The sequence below is a fragment of the Delphinus delphis genome, chromosome 6 (genome assembly GCF_949987515.2).
Source record: "Delphinus delphis chromosome 6, mDelDel1.2, whole genome shotgun sequence".
In the NCBI taxonomy this organism is placed as follows: Eukaryota; Metazoa; Chordata; class Mammalia; order Artiodactyla; family Delphinidae; genus Delphinus; species Delphinus delphis.
In genome coordinates this window covers 56,283,930-56,300,415 of record NC_082688.1, presented here as the reverse complement: position 1 = coordinate 56,300,415, position 16,486 = coordinate 56,283,930, and the positions used below count along the sequence as shown (strand labels likewise).

At 38.1% G+C, this 16,486-nt stretch overlaps 1 protein-coding gene across 4 annotated transcripts in view; it reads right to left on the bottom strand.

Annotated features, from left to right (window-relative positions):
• Positions 1-16,486, bottom strand: part of IL33 (interleukin 33) — a 47,787-nt gene that overhangs the window by 17,577 nt on the left and 13,724 nt on the right. The window contains exon 2 of one of the 4 annotated variants that reach the window (XM_060013454.1): positions 7,654-7,820. The exons of the other annotated variants lie outside the window; for them this stretch is intronic. The gene's annotated coding sequence lies outside the window, so the exon portion shown is untranslated. The remainder of the gene's footprint in view (positions 1-7,653; positions 7,821-16,486) is intronic. 4 annotated transcript variants of the gene reach the window in all.

Here is a 16,486-nt window from a genome sequence, read left to right as displayed (position 1 = left end):
AAAGCTTTCAACAAAATTCAACATCCATTTATGATAAAAACCCTACAGGAAGTAGGCATAGAGGGAACTTTCCTCAACATAGTAAAGGCCATATATGACAAACCCACAGCCAAAATCGTCCTCAATGGTGAAAAACTGAAAACATTTCCACTAGGATCAGGAACAAGACAAGGTTGCCCACTCTAACCGCTATTATTCCACATAGTTTTGGAAGTTTTAGCCATAGCAATTACAAAAGAAAAAGAAATAAATGATTCCAAATCAGAAAAGAAAAAAGTAAAACTGTCACTCGTTGCAGATGACATGATACTATACATAGAGAATCCTAAAGATGCTACCAGAAAACTACTAGAGCTAATCAATGAATTTGGTAAAGTAACAGGATACAAAATAAATGCATAGAAATCTCTGGCATTCCTCTACACTAATGATAAAAAACCTGAGATTGAAATTAAGGAAACACTCCCATTTACCATTGCAACAAAAAGAATAAAATATCTAGGAATAATCATACCTAAGGAGACAAAAGACCTGTATGCAGAAAAGTATAAGACACTGATGAAAGAAATCAAAGATTATACAGACAGATGGAGAGATATATCATGTTCTGGAGTGGAAGAATTAACATTGTGAAAATGACTATACTACCCAAAGCAATCTACAGATTCAATGCAATCCCTATCAAACTACCACTGGCATTTTTCACAGAACTAGAACAAAAAATTTCACAGTTTGTATGGAACCGCAAAAGACTCCAAGTAGCCAAAGAAATCTTGAGAAAGAAAAACAGAGCTGGAGGCATCAGGCTCCCTGACTTCAGACTATACTACAAAGCTACAGTAATCCATACAGTATGGTACTGACACAAAAACAGAAATATAGATCAATGGAACAGGATAGAAAGCCCAGAGATAAACCCATGCACATATGGTCACCTTATCTTTGATAAAGGAGGCAAGAATATACAATGGAGAAAAGACAGCCTCTTCAATAAGTGGTGCTGGGAAAACTGGACAGCTACACATAAAAGAGTGGAATTAGAACCCTCCCTAACACCATCCATAAATATAAACTCAAAATGGATTAAAGACCAAAATGTAAGGCCAGACGCTATCAAACTCTTAGAGGAAAACATAGGCAGAACACTCTATGACATAAATCACAGCAAGATTCTTTCTGACCCACCTCCTAGAGAAATGGAAATAAAAACAAAAATAAACAAATGGGACCTAATGAAACTTCAAAGCTTTTGCACAGCAAAGGAAACCATAAACAAGACCAAAAGACAACTCTCAGAATGGGAGAAAATATTTGCAAATGAAGCAACCGACAAAGGATTAATCTCCAAAATTTACAAGCAGCTCATGCAGCTCAATAACAAAAAAAAAACAACCCAATCCAAAAATGGGCAGAAGACCTAAATAGACATTTCTCCAAAGAAGATATACAGACTGCCAACAAACACATGAAAGAATGCTCAACATCATTAATCATTAGAGAAATGCAAATCAAAACTACAATGAGATATCATCTCACACCAGTCAGAATGGCCATCATCAAAAAATCTAGAAACAATAAATGCTGGAGAGGGTGTGGAGAAAAGGGAACCCTCTTGCACTGCTGGTGGGAATGTGAATTGGTTCAACCACTATGGAGAACAGTATGGAGGTTCCTTAAAAAACTACAAATAGAACTACCATATGACCCAGCAATCCCACTACTGGGCATATACCCTGAGAAAACCAAAATTCAAAAAGAGTCATGTACCAAAATGTTCATTGCAGCTCTATTTACAATAGCCCGGAGATGGAAACAACCTAAGTGCCCATCATCGGATGAATGGATAAAGAAGATGTGGCACATATATACAATGGAATATTACTCAGCCATAAAAGGAAACGAAATTGAGCTATTTGTAATGAGGTGGATAGACCTAGAGTCTGTCATACACAGTGAAGTAAGTCAGAAAGAAAAAGACAAATACTGTATGCTAACACATATATATGGAATTTAAGAAAAAAAATGTCATGAAGAACCTAGGGGTAAGGCAGGAATAAAGACGCAGACCTCCTAGAGAACAGACTTGAGGTTATGGGGAGGGGGAAGGGTGAGCTGTGACAGGGCGAGAGAGAGTCATGGACATATACACACTAACAAACCTAGTAAGGTAGATAGCTAGTGGGAAGCAGCCGCATGGCACAGGGATATTGGCTCGGTGCTTTGTGACAGCCTGGAGGGGTGGGATAGGGAGGGTGGGAGGGAGGGAGACGCAAGAGGGAAGAGATATGGGAACATATGTATAACTGATTCACTTTGTTATAAAGCAGAAACTAACACACCATTGTAAAGCAATTATACCCCAATAAAGATGTTAAAAAAAAAAAACAAATGGGATCTAATGAAACTGAAAAACTTTTGCACAGCAAAGGAAACCATAAACAAGATGAAAAGACAACTCTCAGAATGGGAGAAAATATTTACAAATGAAGCAACTGACAGAGGATTATTCTCCAAAATTTACAAGCAGCTCATGCAGATCAATATCGAAAAAAACAAACAACCCGATCCAAAAATGGGCAGAAGACCTAAATAGACATTTCTCCAAAGAAGATATACAGATTGCCAACAAACACATGAAAGAATGCTCAACATTCTCTAATCATTAGAGAAATGCAAATCAAATCTACAATGCCATATTCTCTCATAAAGGTCAGAATAGCCATCAACGAAAATTCTACAAACAATAAATGCTGGAGAGGGTGTGGAGATAAGGGAAACGTCTTGCACTGTTGGTGGGAATGTAAATTGATACAGCCACTATGGAGAATATATGGAGGTTCCTTAAAAAACTACAAATAGAACTACCATATGACCCAGCAATGCCACTACTGGGCATATACCCTGAGAAAACCATAATTCAAAAAGAGTCATGTACCACAATGTTCATTGCAGCTCTATTTACAATAACCAGGACGTGGAAGCAACCTAAGTGTCCATCATCGGATGAATGGATAAAGAAGATGTGGCACATATATACAATGGAATATTACTCAGCCATAAAAAGAAACGAAATTGAGTTAATTTGTAGTGAGGTAGATGGACCTAGAGTCTGTCATACAGAGTGAAGTAAGTCAGAAAGAGAAAGACAAATACTGTATGCTAACACATATATATGGAATCTAAAAAAAAAAATGTCATGAAGAACCTAGGGGTAAGACGGGAATAAAGACACAGACCTACTAGAGAATGGACTTAAGGAAATGGGGAGGGGAAAGTGTAAGCTGTGACAAAGTGAGAGAGTGGCATGGAAATACATACACTACCCAATGTAAAATACATAGCTGGTGAGAAGCAGCCGCATAGCACAGGGAGATCAGCTTGGTGCTTTGTGACCACCTAGAAGGGTGGAATAGGGAGGGTTGGAGGGAGGGAGACGCAAGAGGGAAGAGATATGGGAATATATGTATACGTATAACTGATTCACTTTGTTATAAAGCAGAAACTAACACACCATTGTAAAGCAGTTACATTCCAATAAAGATGTAAAAAAAAAAAAAAGAAACAAGAAAAATCTCAATAAACCAACTAACCTTACATCTAAAGCAATTAAAGAAAGAAGAAGAACAACAAAAATCACCCCAAAGTTATTACAAGAAAGAAATTATAAAGATCAGATCAGAAATAAATGAAAAAGAAATGAAGGAAAGAATAGCAAAGATCAATAAAACTAAAAACTGGGTCTTTGAGAAGATAAACAAAATTGAGATATCATTAGGCACACTCATCAGGAAAAAAAGGAAGAAGACTCAAATCAACAGAATTAGAAATGAAAAAAGAGAAGTAACAAGTGACACCGCAGAAATACAGAGGATCATAAGACATTACTAAAAGCAACTATATCCCAATAAAATGGGCAACCTGGAAGAAATGGACAAATTCTTAGAAAAGTACAGCCTTCCAAGACTGAACCAGAAAGAAATAGAAAATGTGAACAGACCCATCACAAGCACTGAAATTGAAACTGTGATTAAAAATCTTCCAACAAACGAAAGCCCAGGGTCGGATAGCTTCATAGGAGAATCCTGTCAAACACTTAGAGAAGAGCTAACACCTATCCTCTCAAACTCTCCAAAATATAGCAGAGGGAGGAACACTTCCAAACTCAGTCTACGAGACTGCCATCACCCTGATACCAAAACCAGACAAAGATGCCACAAAGAAAGAAATCTACAGGCCAGTATCACTGATGAACATAGATGCAAAAATCCTCAACGAAGTACTGCAAACAGAATCCAACAGCACATTAAAAGGATCATACACCATGATCAACTGGGGTTTATCCCAGGAATGCAAGGAATCTTCAATATATGCAAATCAATCAATGTGATACATCATGTTAACAAACTGAAGGATAAAAACCATATGATAGTGCTTCCCTGGTGGCGCAGTGGTTGAGAGTCCGCCTGCCGATGCAGGGGACACAGGTTCGTGCCCCGGTCCGGGAAGATACCACATGCCGTGGATCAGCTAGGCCCGTGAGCCATGGCCACTGAGCCTGCACGTCCGGAGCCTGTGCTCCACAAGGGGAGAGGCCACAACAGTGAGAGGCCCGCGTACTGCAAAAAAATAAAAAAGAAAAAAAAAAAGAAAAAGAAAACCATATGATAATCTCAATAGTTGCAGTAAAAAGCTTTTGACAAAATTCAACTCCCATTTATGATTAAAAACGCTCCAGAGTTTTTAATCAAAATAAAAAAGCCAATAAAAGGCATATATGACAGACCCACAGCCAACATTATTCTCAATGGTGAAAAACTGAAACCATTTCCTCAAAATCAGGAACAAGACAAGGGTGCTCACTCTCAGAACTATTTTCAACATAGTTTTGGAAGGTTTGGCCACAGCAGTCAGAGAAGAAAAAGAAATAAAAGGAATCCAAATTGGAAAAAAAGAAGTAAACTGTCACTGTGTGCAGATAACATGATACTATACATAGAAAATCCTAAAGATGCCACCAGAAAACTACTAGAGGTAATCAGTGAATTTGGTAAAGTAGCAGGATTCAAAATTAATGCAGAGAAATTTCTTGCATTCCTATACACTAACCATGAAAAATCAGAACATTGCATTTACCAGTGCAACAAAAAGAATAAAATATCTAGGAATAAACCTACCTAAGGGGGCAAAAGACCTGTATGCAGAAAACTATAAGACACTGATGAAAGAAATCAAAGATGATACAAACAGATGGAAAGATATACCATGATTTTGGATTGGAAGAATCAACATTGTGAAAATGACTATACTACCCAAAGCAATCTACAGATTCAATGCAGTCCCAATCAAATTACTAATGGCATTTTTCACAGAAGTAGAACAAGTTTTTATGTACAGTTTGTATGGAACACAAAACACTCCAAATAGCCAAAGCAATTTTGAGAAAGAAAAACGGAGCTGGAGAAATCAGGCTCCCTGACTTCAGACTATACTACAAAGCTAAAGTAATCCATACAGTATGGTACTGGCACAAAACCAGAAATTTAGATCAATGGAACAGCATAGAAAGCCCAGAGATAAACCCATGCACATATGGTCACCTTATCTTTGATAAAGGAGGCACGAATATGCAATGGAGAAAGACAGCCTTTTCAATAAGTGGTGCTGGGAAAACTGGACAGCTACATGTAAAAGAATGAAATTAGAACACTACTTCACACCATACACAAAGGTAAGCTCAAAATGGATTAAAGACCTAAATGTAAGTCCAGACATTATAAAATTCTTAGAGGAAAACATAGGCAGAACACTCTATGAAATAAAGCACAGTAAGATCCTTTTGGACCCACCTCCTAGAGTAATGGTAATAAAAGCAAAAATAAACAAATGGGACCTAATGAAACTTAAAACCTTTTGCACAGCAAGGGAAACTAAAAAAAAAAAAGAAAAAAACAAAGCAACCTAATCAAAAAATGGGCAGAAGACCTAAATAGACATTTCTCCAAAGATATACAGATTTCCAAGAAACCCATGAAAGGATGCTCAACATCACTAATCATTAGGGAACTGCAAATCAAAACTACAGTGAGATATCACCTCACACCAGTCAGACTGGCCATCATCAAAAAATCTAGAAACAATAAATGCTGGAGAGGGTGTGGAGAAAAGGGAACCCTCCTGCACTGTTGGTGCAAATGTAAATTGATGCAGCCACTATGGAGAACAGTATGGAGGTTCCTTAAAAAACTAAAAATAGAACTACCATATGACTCAGCAATCCCACTACTGGGCATATACCCTGAGAAAACCATAATTCAAAAAGGTATGTACCACAATATTCATTGCACCACTATTTGCAATAACCAGGACATGGAAGCAACCTAATTGTCCATCAACAGATAAATGTATAAAGAAGATGTGGCACATATATACAATGGAATATTACTCAGCCATAAAAAAGAACGAAATTGAGTTATTTGTAACGAGGTGGATGGACCTAGAGTCTGTCATAGAGAGTGAAGTAAGTCAGAAAGAGAAAAATACCATATGCTAATGCACATATATGGAATAAAAAAAAAATGGTACTGATGAACCTAGTGGCAGGGCAGGAATAAAGATGCAGATGTAGAGAATGGACTTGAGGAAACAGAGGGGGAGGGGAAGCTGAGAAGTGAGAGAGCAGCACTGACATATATACAGTACCAAATGCAAACTGGATGGCTAGTGGGAAGCTGCTGCATAGCACAGGGAAATCAACTCGATGCTTTGTGATGACGTAGAAGGCTGGGATAGGGAGGTGGGAGGGAGGCTCAAGAGGGAGGGAGTTTGGGGATATATGTATACATATAGCTGATTCACTTTGTTGTACTGCAGAAAATAACACAACATTGTAAAGCAATTATACTCCAATAAAGATTAACAAAACAAAACAAAAAAACAAAGTACAATGGGAAACCAAAGAAGGGTTTTAAGTAATATGGAATATGACTTAGTTTTTAAAAGAGTGCTCTGACTGCCATTTTAGGAACAGATTGAGGGAAGTAAGAGGGTAGGAATGAAACCAGTAGGGAGTCTGCATTAGTGCAAACTCATAATAATGATGGTGGTGGCGATAATACTAACGGTTATAACAGTTACAGTATCTTGGACATCTTCTTTGGGTCAGATGTTTTACATACATTATTTATAATTGTCACCATGACACTAATATTTGAATATGATTGCCTCCATTCTAGAAGTGAGGAAATAGAGGCTCAGAGAGATTAAGTATTTTGGAAAAGGCCACATAGCTAATAAGTAACAAAGTCAGAATCTGAAATCAAGTCCATCTGGTTCTTTCTCTTATTCTATGGAAGCCATTGGTAGAATGAAGTAGAATTATATTCCTGGGCCTTTAATTCCATTCACTGTGTCATCAAGATTGCATGTTCTGGTTTGTGCAGAGGATCTCTGAGGATGTGGTGGGATTACACAACCCGTTGTTGGCTACCAGAAAATTACTGAAAGAAGTCAGCATCCCAAAACTGGTCCTGTCTGGTAGGGGGAAGAAAAAATGGGGATTATGGCTAAGCTTGGCAACACTGTATGACTTAATTCTGAGAGATTTTGCAGGGAAGCAGAAGGGAGAAGGTGAGAGAGGAGTGTGCTCACACTGACCTTCTACTCCCTTGATTGTGGTGGCTTCACTTCTTTCTTCTGGGGGAGATCAGAATAAGTGATGTCGAGGAAAGGGAGATTGAGTTTGGGGAACCATGAGACAGCACTCAAACTGAATCACTTCCTGTCCCCCACTCCCCACATCTCTGAAAATTTCTACATGCCTCCTAGGGAGAGGAAACACTCTATTAAGAAATCTGGCAAATCAATCTATGACTCAAGCTGAACCTTTTGTTAGAGGAGGGGAAGGATGGTATGAGTTTTTAGGAAAACTTTCTTTTATGTCTTTAAGGTAAATAACACAGTATTTATAAAACACTTCTATGCTTTCTTACGGTTTTCCTGGATGCAGTCTTATCTAATCATTTTTATACACTGGTACGACCTGCCCTTTAGACTTTCTAGCCTCACACAGCCCCTTCCTCTATGCCCTGTGCATTTTAGACCCACTGGACTATTTACTGTTCCTCAAGCTACCATGCACTCTCACACCTCCATGCCTTGCTCAAGTTGTTCCTCTTGCTAAAGTTGCCTCTTCCCCTTTACCTGGGAAACTTCTATTTAACCCTTAGAGCTCAATTCAAATTCCTTTGTCTCCCAATCAACAGAATTTATTGCTTCCTCCCTTATTTGCTTATCGTATCCAACTTTATTTGTTTCCCTATCTTCTCCACTGGACTGCTAGTTCCTTGGGAACCAGCATTATACCTTAGTCATCTTTTGTCTTCCAAGCAGCTACCCATAAGCAGGCACTCAATAAATGTTGTGTAATTTGGATCTGTCCTTGCAAAAACCCTACAAACTAGACAAGGCAGGCATCACCAGCCTCTGTGGATCCCAAAGATCCACAGAGTGGTGGAAATGGGACTGTGGGTTGAGCAGTGTGAAATGGGCACTACTGAATTTTGACCTACAAAAATGACAGTTTTATATGGCTCAGCCTAATAGAACCCAGGTCTTCTTGTTCTTGGGTCAATGCTTTTTCTAAAGCATTTAAAGAAGCTGACATTATGTTTGGCCTCTGGCCCTGTGGTTTTAGTGTGATCAACATTTTGAATTATTCAGTTCAATGTGTTGTTTTATTCCCCTTGGTTGCCCCTCCCCATGCGTCACATACTTTGGAGACCCAGCTGTGTATTGGACCAAGTCTTTAGTAATTTTTGAAGAAGCAGAGGTAGAATGACCTCCCATTCTCAAGCTTAGACCCAGGATTTGCTCCCTCCCCACAGGGCTTTTCAGCTGTCTAGGTCACAGTCTCCTCATCTGAAAAATGAAGAGAGTTCCTGAAAGCCAGTGTCTTCTTATCCTTTTGACTCTCTTTCCTGTGCTCCTATACAGGTTCCTGGTTCAGCCCCTTCTTTCCCCTCTCCCTGGGCTTGGTTCTATACCAGCAGCCACACCAGCCCCTTGACCACCCAAAAGATACCATCCTCAGAGAAATGCACAAGCTCTGCCTCAGCCCTGTGCCCTTCTCCTCTCTTTTCACTAACCTTATAGCAGACAGGATGAGGCGGGCGGACAAGGGAGCATTAAGTAACCTAGATGGGTAGAGGTGGATCTGAAATCAAGGTACATAATGGACTTGGGTATGTTTTGTCTTAGAGCAAACTTAAAGTGAAAAGGGAAGTCTATTGAGTCTGTAGTGTAGATTTGTTTTTGTTTTTATGGATTCAGAGAGCCCTAAGTGCTAGAAGAAAGCAATATATGGGAATGAAACAACATAGAATAAATAGGTCTTTAGTTTTAGTTTGACTCTGAAGTTTAAAGTTGAGATCACTTTTTTCTTTTATTTTGAAAATTCTTTTTAAGTAAAACTGGAAAAGTAATATACAAATTATGAATTTTGTAAAAAGTCAAAAGAGTATGAAAAATCCAATAGGATTTTTGAAGAGTTAAAAGTTCTGTATTTTTAAAAATTAACCTTTATATAGTGTTCACTCTGTGCCAATACTGTACTGTACTAAGTGCTTTATATATATAACTCATTCAATCATCATAGCAGTTTTATCAGGGGGTACTATTATCTTCCCTATTTTACAGATGAGGAAACTGAAGCACAGAGAGATCAAAGAGCTTGCGTAAGGTCCCATAGCAAAACCTCAAGCAAACTTTTAGAATTCATGAGGTATTCCAGAAAAGTGGTGGAGAAATTCAAATCTGTTGGCTTTCAGATCTTCTTCCCTATTCCTGAGCCCAGAGCAGAAACTTCTTTCCCATACTGGGCTTCTGCTTAAAGTTTTCTAGGTCAAAAAGGTTTCCCTACTAAGAAAACAAAATTAAAAGTTTGAAAATATGACATGCCACCTGGATTATTTGACCTTATAAGGGAGAGTGAAACTGAGACTCAGTTCATACGCCATCAGTGGTGGTCTAGCTAGTTAATAGATTTAGCAACATCATAAGGAGAAATCATTATAATCATTACAGTTTGTGGGTGGAAGAGGAAATTTTCAAAACTTTTAAAGAAGTAGAATCCTTTTCTGAAAAAGGAATATTGAATAGAACCCCCAAGAGACAAAAAAGAGAAAATCAGGAATTTGTTGATTTATTAATATAACTATGGTTTATATATTTAAATTTATAATATTTGCTCATTATAAAGTTAATTAATCAGAGACTTCTGTTTCCGACATAACAGTGGATTAGTTACCATGGCCAGCCCACCTGACAAAACAACTATAATGCTGTAAGAAATATTTTTTAAAGTTTTTTCAAGGGCTTGCCTGGTGGCGCAGTGGTTGAGAGTCCGCCTGCCGATGCAGGGGACACGGGTTTGTGCCCCGGTCCGGGAAGATTCCACATGCCGCGGAGCGGCTGGGCCCGTGAGCCATGGCCGCTGAGCCTGCGCGTCCGGAGCCTGTGCTCCGCAATGGGAGAGGCCACAACAGTGAGAGGCCCGCATACCGCAAAAAAAAAAAAAGTTTTTTCAAATTTATCGTTGAGCTGGCATAAAAGTAAAAATGTATAGTAGGCATGCAAGCTTGGCTTTTTCCTAAAGTTGTCTGCTAAATGCTAGAGAAAGCGGACAACTACATGAAGTGCGGGGGCCAGGAAATAAAGCCCAGGATGTGCCTAAGATGGGGATTCTAATAGGGAATTGCTGCACAAACCTGGATATCCAAAGGGCTACACTCACAGGTTAAGGCTGATTGAGATAAATAAACCCCACTTGCAGAAGGGGATAGCTAGGAAGCTTGTTTGTCCGAGGGAAGGGAAACCATTGCTCTGAGAATTTATCTCCTCATGAAAAGTCAGCCCCCACAGGGGTTTGCAGCCTGTATTCACACTCACTACCTGTGTGCCTCCAAAAGCCTGAAATAGAGAATTAAACATAAAATGGTTTTAGGTTGGTAGTATCCCAAGGCATATTGGAAAGGAAAACTCAAATCTTATCTTGATGAATTTTACCAGCTGCAACTCAAGCCACAGAATATTCACAGAGAAAAATTTGCAGGATGAATGAGTAATTTGCAGTCAAGATTTATAAAGCAAACAAGAATACTAGGCATCATGGTGAGAGCCCATGGAGGGAACAGACAGCAGAAACCAACCTGCAAAGGCTTCATGTATTAGAACAATCAGAAATGACATATAAAACAACTGATTTTTTTTTAAACAACTGATTGTAATATGTTTAGGTAGAGCTCTAAAAAGATTGAAAACATGAACAAAGAACAAATGGATTTGAAAAAGATCCAAATAGAATATCTAGAAATGAAAAATATATTGTTGAACTTAAAGCTCCATGGATTGATTAAACAGATTAGACACATATGAAGAGAGTCAGTGAACTAGAAAATATATCTGAAGATATTCCTTGGAATACAATCCAGTAACACTTAAAGGTGAAAAATAGGGACTTCCCTGGCGGTCCAGACTTCGCCTTCCAATGCAGGGGTTGTGAGTTAGATCCCTGTTCAGGGAGCTAAGATCCCACATGCCTCGCGGCCAAAAAACCAAAACATAAAACAGAAGCAATATTGTAACAAATTCAATAAAGACTTTAAAAAAATAATTATTACTTTTTTAAAAAGATGAAAAATATAAAAATGGGGGTAAGAGACTTCAAGGACAGAATGAGACAGTCTAATGTGTATCTATTTGGAATTTTAGAAGGAAATAGAATAGGAAATGAGCAATATTTGAAGATATAAAGGCTGAGAACTTTCCAGAATTATTGAAAGACCCCAATCCTCAGATCTAAAAATCCCAATGAATCTCAAGTAGGTTTAAAAAAAGAAAAAAATCTACATCTTGATATATTAAATATGAAACTGCAGAACATTTTTAAAAAGAGAGAAGATTGTAATGTCAGTCACTGAAGACAATGAAACTATTTGGATGAGCAGAAAAGAAATTTTGATTGTGTTTATGGATCAGTGTTTAGTCTTAGAGTAGCCCCAGAACCTGTGAAATTAGCATCAGATAGATGCTAGAACCACTAAAGCACATTTGCCGTCCACTGAGTACCATTAAAAACTGCAGGGCTGGCCTAAAACTCCTTATTTTACAGATGAGGGAAGTGACACTCAAAGCAGGTCTTACTTAAGGTCACACAGCTAGTGAGTGAGTATATGGTGGAGGATCAGGACCAGAACTTAGGTCCCCAACTCACAGAGCAGTAGCTATGACTGCTCTTTCCTCTATAACCTGCTAATGTTTCATTAAAATTTTAAGCAACAACAGCAAAGAAAAACAAAGTGTGAAGAAATACAGGGAACTGTTCCATTTTATCAGGGGAATTTTTGATGCTGTCCTTTTGTCTCAAGTATGGAATTTTTTTTTTTAATTATTTATTTATTTATGGCTTTGTTGGGTCTTCGTTACTGTGCGAGGGCTTTCTCTTGTTGCAGCGAGCGGAGGCCACTCTTCATCGCGGTGCGCGGGCCTCTCACTGTCGCGGCCTCTCTCGTCGCGGAGCACAGGCTCCAGACGCGCAGGCTCAGTAGGTGGCTCACGGGCCTAGTTGCTCCGCGGCATGTGGGATCTTCCCGGACCAGGGCTCGAACCCATGTCCCCTGCATCGGCAGGCAGATTCTCAACCACTGCGCCACCAGGGAAGCCCTTAAGTATGGAATTTAATAAATGTTTGAATACCTTCTTCCACAGTACAATGTGCTGTCTCTAGGAACCAATGAAACTGCTCACTTTTTTGCATGGGGATAAGGGCATACAGCCTTGATTTGTTTCCTTCTAGCTTGTAAGACAAAGTGAGGGAAGAGTGAGAAAGGTTTTAGAAGATGTGATTAAAACTGAATCACAGAAAATATTTCTGGCACAGCATTCCATAGAAGGTGGCAGGGGAACAAGGAGTGGGGGCAAAATCTGAGATAAAGGCTTTGCTGAGAAATAGACAAGGTAAAAGCAGGTGCCAAGCCACAGCATGTGAATATACCTGAGTTACTAGGTCATAAAATCAGCACTCAAAACTGGAGATAAAAATCCAATCTGTTTTGCTTCAGTTCGTTGTTTTAGACCTGCCTTGTTTTGCTTTCTAAAAAGTTTATACCTAGATCCACAAAGGAAAACAACTTGCAACGGTAGGCAATGAAGCTATATCAAACTCTATCATCCCTGTTTATTCATAAAAAAGATAGTAATTGCATCTATGTGTATGTATGTTTGGAAGAATTATTTCTGGATCTTACCTGTTCTCCACAAATACATACCAAGAAGTGTGAGAGCATCTGGAATTGGCAACAATACAACCAAAACAGATTGCTTAACCAAAGATGAGAATTTGCCCATTAATGTCAGCTATGACTCTGGAAATAGTGCCCAGATTCCAAAGTCTAAAGTGGTTTAATATTTGTACAATTCCAAATCCTAACAAGGATATGGTTATCTGGGCAGCATCCGAAATTCTAGCAGGTGACTTGCTGTTTGTTTTTTAAGAGAAACATCATATTTTAGACAGGAAAAGCTTTAGAGTTTGAAGTGCATCTTTAAAGCAGAATGCAATATATATCTTTAAATTTCTAAAGAAGCAGACTGATTTGGGTATGGTACATTTCTTAACTACATAAAACATTGATAAGAAGAGTTTATTCCAGATACCATATATATATATATATATATATATATATATATATATATGTTTAAAGCCAGTGAAAGTATACCTAACTTCCATTCCCAGTGCATAGGGATGCCACTAGATATTTCTGGAATGATCCTGGGGGCTAGTAGGCTTCATTTGAAGGCAGATTTGAAAAACTGAGGAATAACAAGAGGAGCTTCCGAAAGGGTGAGCCAGATGTTTATGGTAATGGGGAAATAAGGACTTTAATGTCTAAAATTTAGGACCAAGAGGAACTTCCCTGGCGGTTCAGTGGTTAAGACTCTGCACTTCCACAGCAGCTGTACAGCCAAACAATAAAAAAATAAAATAAAATTTAGGGCCAAGAGAAGGCAGCCCAAAGCAGCAAAACTTTGCATTGGTAGAAGATAATGTACCAGACCCACTATAAAAATAAAAACATTTAAGAAAAAAGTTTCCTCTTTAAGAATGGAAGTCAACTACTAGTTAGTGCTTGCTAGTTATATTATGAAGACTAAATATAAGCTCTAAAAATACCCTTTGCTTTGTTTGAACTTAAGGCTTCTGACACCCAACCAGAAGATAAGAGTTGTCCTTGTGCTTAAAAATAAACCCAAACCAGTCAGTCAGTCAGCCTTTAGTGCTTTGATGTCACGTGTAGAACCTCTATATTACCTGGTTTATCAAATGCTTGTGATAAATTACATAAAGTAGATACTTCGTTAAATTGTATGTCACTTGGACAATGTTTTATTTAATAAAACATTGAGGGTGGATTATTATTAGATCATAATGATTCAGTAATAACTTGACTAAATTTCCTTAAAGTATGTTGTATTCAAAGTCTATAAAAACTCCATTTGTGATCATGGGGTTAAGAGAACAATCCTTTTTTTCTACTATAGTGTAACATTTTAAAAAAGTGGTTCCTGACTTTTTTCTGAAACCCAAATATAATATGATGGTTTGTTTTCTTAATGTTTTCTTCTCTAATTAATGTTGCTTTGCAGTTGGTACACAACAGAGGCATACCTCAACTCCAAAACTACAATCCTAGGGAAGATATCTTTTTCTGAAGTGTGTTTGTCAGCTAACTTAAGTCTAGTTGCCCCAGACTGAAACAACATATTTCTAGGAAAAGTAAAGAAAATGCATGCATTAAAGTTGAAGGAGAACCACAATGCTTATCTATCAAAATGGCTAAAATGAGGAAGACAGGAAATACCAGGTATTTGCAAGGATTTGGGACAACTGGAATTCTTATACATGGCTGATGAGAGTGTAAATTGCTACAACCACTTTGGAAAATAATGTGGTAGTATCCACTAAAGCTGAACATATACATACATTTGGCCCAACAAGTCTACTTGAAGGTATATATCCAACAGAAAGGCATAAAAATATTTGCCAAAATATATGTAGGGGAATATTCCTAGCAGTCCTAGTCACATAACTCCAAGCAGCAAACAATGCAAATGTCCGACTACATTATAATGGATAAATTGTGGCACATTCATTTAGAGGAATTCTAACCAGTAATGAGAGTAAACAAGCTACTTCGATGTGCAACAACACAGAGGTATCTCACAAACATAATCGTGAATGAATGCGGCTAGACACAAAAAGATATAGAAAGTATGAATTTATTTATAAATAGGTCAAAACCCCCAAAGGCATATTGAATATATGATATTAGAAAACCTAATAATGGCTTTTCTTGAGGTAGAGAGAAGTGACAACAAGAGGGCAGGAGGAGGATTCTGGAGTTCTTTACTCTTCTGTTTCTTTTTATGGTTGCATAGGTTTGTTCACATGATTTGTGCAATTTTCTGTGTGTATATGTTAATGAATTTTTTAAGTTAAAGGAAATAGAGACTGTCAGTGAATTGTAAAATATATGGATTCTACTTTTTCAAGTGTGGTGATCAAAGAGACTCATTGACAGAATTAAGTAAGCAATCTATTTCATGGCTAAAAAAAAAAAATTAAAGGAACATCAGCGTCTGTATTTAAGAATGAATTGAACTGACTAGAAAATGGTCAAATGGGAAATGGACACATTCCTCTTTTCCCTTAGTATGGAAGAAGTGCTTCTGATATGTCTGATTAAAGACTTAGTTTTCTGTCCTGAAAATCAGATTAAAGAAAAAAAAATTTTTTTACATCTTTATTGGAGTATAATTGCTTTACACTGGTGTGTAGTTTCTGCTTTATAACAAAGTGAATCAGTTATACATATACATATGTTCCCATATCTCTTCCCTCTTGCGTCTCCCTCCCTCCCACCCTCCCTATCCCACCCCTCCATGTGGTCACAAAGAACCGAGTTGATCTCCCTGTGCTATGCGGCTGCTTCCCACTAGCTATCTACCTTACATTTGGTAGTGTATATATGTCCATGCCTCTCTCTCGCTTTGTCACAGCTTACCCTTCCCCCTCCCCATATCCTCAAGTCCATTCTCTAGTAGGTCTGTGTCTTTATTCCTGTCTTACCCCTAGGCTCTTCAAGACATTTTTTTTTCTTAAATTCCTTATATATGTGTTAGCATACGGTATTTGTCTTTCTCTTTCTGACTTACTTCACTCTGTATGACAGACTCTAGGTCCATCCACCTCACCACAAATAACTCAATTTCGTTTCTTTTTATGGCTGAGTAATATTCCATTGTATATATGTGCCACATTTTCTTTATCCATTAATCCGATGATGGACACTTAGATTGATTCCATCTCTGGGCTATTGTACATAGAGCTGCAATGAACATTTTGGTACATGACTCTTTTTGAATTATGGTT